The sequence below is a fragment of the Octopus bimaculoides genome, chromosome 12 (genome assembly GCF_001194135.2).
Source record: "Octopus bimaculoides isolate UCB-OBI-ISO-001 chromosome 12, ASM119413v2, whole genome shotgun sequence".
Lineage (NCBI taxonomy): Eukaryota > Metazoa > Mollusca > Cephalopoda > Octopoda > Octopodidae > Octopus > Octopus bimaculoides.
The window spans coordinates 490,855-493,873 of record NC_068992.1 but is presented as its reverse complement, the minus strand read 5'-3'; the positions used below and the strand labels follow the sequence as shown (position 1 = coordinate 493,873).

Below are 3,019 nucleotides of genomic sequence, written 5' to 3'. Positions count from 1 at the left end.
GTTGGTTGATCTACTACTCAGGAAGAGACTATTCTAGAGTACGTCCTGTCTGGTCTTCGAAACGTCTGGATAGAATAGAGACAGCTGATGAAGGGATATTCCAAGGGGCTTTGCGTTTTCCTTTGTGTTCGTTCCGTTGTCTGTAGTTTATTGTTCTAACGTCCTGTACCCTGATATGCATGTATATACACATGTAGATGTAAGTATGTACATATATGTGTGTATACATGTATATATATTCTTTGTATTATATATATATATATATATATATATGCACATATTTTGTGTATTTCATTGGTCTTGATGGTAATTATCATGCATTAGATGCCATTTAGGTCGGAACTTGTGAATTCAAAGTGAAATATATTACGATCGGCTTTGAGAGTAAGACTTTGCATAATAAATATTTTCTATTCTGCTGACATTGTATAAATGTTAAACTTGGTGAGGGTGATAGCTGTATATTTTCAATAAGTCAACTATGATAATTTATGTGGTATTTCAAGCAGGTTTGAGAAAATGCATATCAAATAAAATCTTAATGCTAATTAAGGCCAATTGTATAGCAAATGGCAGTAAAGAATGTTATTATAACTCAAAGTAGGAGACAAAACATAAGAAAGAAACGACACCTCGTTATTTAAACGCATTGAATATGTTTTGGGGGGTTTTTTGTTGTTGTTTTTTTTACATTACTTTGAGTAAATCAGTTGATTTTATTACGCTATTCAGAGAAAATGAGAAATACTTGCCTGGTATTTAACTGATTGTAATATTTCTTCTTTATAATGAACACTTGTACATAGTTGAAGGAAATCTTTATTTAAAAGCCAATGTATAGTGGGTTGTAGGGTAAGACTTCTTTGTTATGAAAACAAGAGAATAGGCTTTAAAGTTTTATAAATGCAAATTAACTTAAATTGTTGAGACGGATCTAAGAATCATATAAGGACATTCTGCTGATTAAAATAATTTTGTACTTATACTGAAATAGTTAATAGAAAGATAAAGGCTTTACATCAGTTAAGAGCTTCTACACGAGAGATTATAGATTGGTTTTTGAGGGACCCTTTAAAACAGACATGAGAAGTGCAAGCCCATGCGTTGCCGGGGTGGGGGCGTCAGATTCTGCTGAAGCACCATCATATTACGTATGCATATGTAATGTACATAAGCATTTAAATGCACGTTAAACAGTTGACGAATTCATTTCAATAACTGAGAACTTCTTCGATCTAAACCATCGATACACCAAGCAAACTGTGCGTACTAAGAACTAATTCATACAAATAACTTGAGTTAATTCGAACATTGAGTATGTGTTGTTGTTGTTGCTGTTGCTGTTTAGTTCGGGGTCAACGCTCATCAAACGTGCACACTTGTCATCAAAGCATTCCGGCCATTCTGTTATTGATATACAATTCAATTTATCTCAAACTGTATGCGTGAATTCCTTCTGTTTTTTTGTTTTGTTTTGTTTTTTTTTTAAGATAAATACCATTGTTCTCATTGCAGACTCTTATCAGTTTTCTCAGATTCCAGACTTTAAACTATCCTGTTTCCTGAAGAAGTAAAGTATTTCTGAGAGTATGGGTTTATCCTACTTTGTTTCATTTGGCTCATAGAATATTGGCCAACCAGAGGTCAGAGTAAAATGTGCTTACTCAAGGTGCAATCAAGATTGAATACGGAACCTTATAGCTACGAAATATGTTCTTAAAATTGTAGTGCCACTCGAAAGCAAATTCAAAAGCTTGCTCTCGTTGAGAGCCATCTAACTCCAAGTCGACAATGCAGAATTTGAGCAAACCAAACATTGCAAGACAGCCGTGCACCATCTTTTTTCAGACTAATCAGTAACTAACGCCTGAACCACGCTGATACACGTCAAGGAAACGAATAAACAAAGAAATGTTAAGACACGCTAATGCCATCTTTCGAATCAATTAGTTATTCGCATCGATGTTATTTACATCATTCGTTGCCGGTGACACAGACTAAACAAACAGATGAAAAACTGACAAGAATTGCTAGATCATAAGAAGCAGAACATTGACTTATTCAAGATGCTCCAGCAGTCATCGATGACCTTAATTGTCTCAGTACACACAGCAGCGATAGACAGCAAACCAGATATGAAATTTTTTACGTAGTAGCAAAACGCAACCAAACAGTTGACATAGACAACAAAGCAGCTATGGAATCATTAAGTCAGATACAGTTTGTTTGGTTATTCAGCTAACCTCACACAGAACACATTATTGATTGATTTTAACCTCATCGATGAAGAGAGGCAAGTTGGAAGGCATCGACTAAACACCTCAGGGAGTGAAACCAAAAACCAAGAGTAGTCCATCTCTCTATCTTTTCTCTCCCTTCACTTTCCTAAACACTGCGTTGAGAGTAGTCATTTGATCTGCAAAGAATAGCTGCCAAATTCCTTAGATTCTTTAACAACTTTAAAAGAACTCATTTGTAATGAAGCATTGTCACCAATGGAACCTTTTTGAGCACAGGCTCCATGTCAAGCACGTTCGCATGGGAGTAAACATTAACAAGTGATTAAATGAGGTGTCATTACTTAGCTTGCAACTGTAACCTCAATTCTGAACAATCGTTCTGTTCCTGTGCCCCTAATACCAATGAAAGAGATCAGCTCCTTGTTTGGCTCCTTGTTTGACCAATCCTTACATCTTTGCCAAAATTTTATTTTATAATTTTATGTGAATTGTTCTTAGTTTGTCATTTACTGAAACCTTGTAGAAATGTTAAATCATGAAGAATGTTTATGTTGCAAAGAGAAAGTGTCGCCTTGGTTTTTCGTTTAATATGCATTGGCGAGAAATAACTCTATCGTGATATAATACATCCTCTTCAGTTGCCAATTTTGTTCCTGCTGGGATGCATTATAAATAAAAATTAAGATATTGTTTTCTAAAGAATTTCGTCTTTAGTATGTTTTTAATACAGAGATAAAACTGTTGTTTGCTTAGAGTTAGTTCCTCACAGTTTGGAAAGG

At 34.8% G+C, this 3,019-nt stretch overlaps 1 long non-coding RNA gene across 1 annotated transcript in view; it reads left to right on the top strand.

Annotated features, from left to right (window-relative positions):
* Positions 1-2,097, top strand: part of LOC106877782 (uncharacterized) — a 53,371-nt gene extending 51,274 nt beyond the window's left edge. Inside the window, exon 3 of the long non-coding RNA XR_008265334.1 lies at positions 1,516-2,097. This is a non-coding gene — a long non-coding RNA (uncharacterized LOC106877782). The remainder of the gene's footprint in view (positions 1-1,515) is intronic.
* The last annotated feature ends 922 nt before the right edge of the window (positions 2,098-3,019 follow it).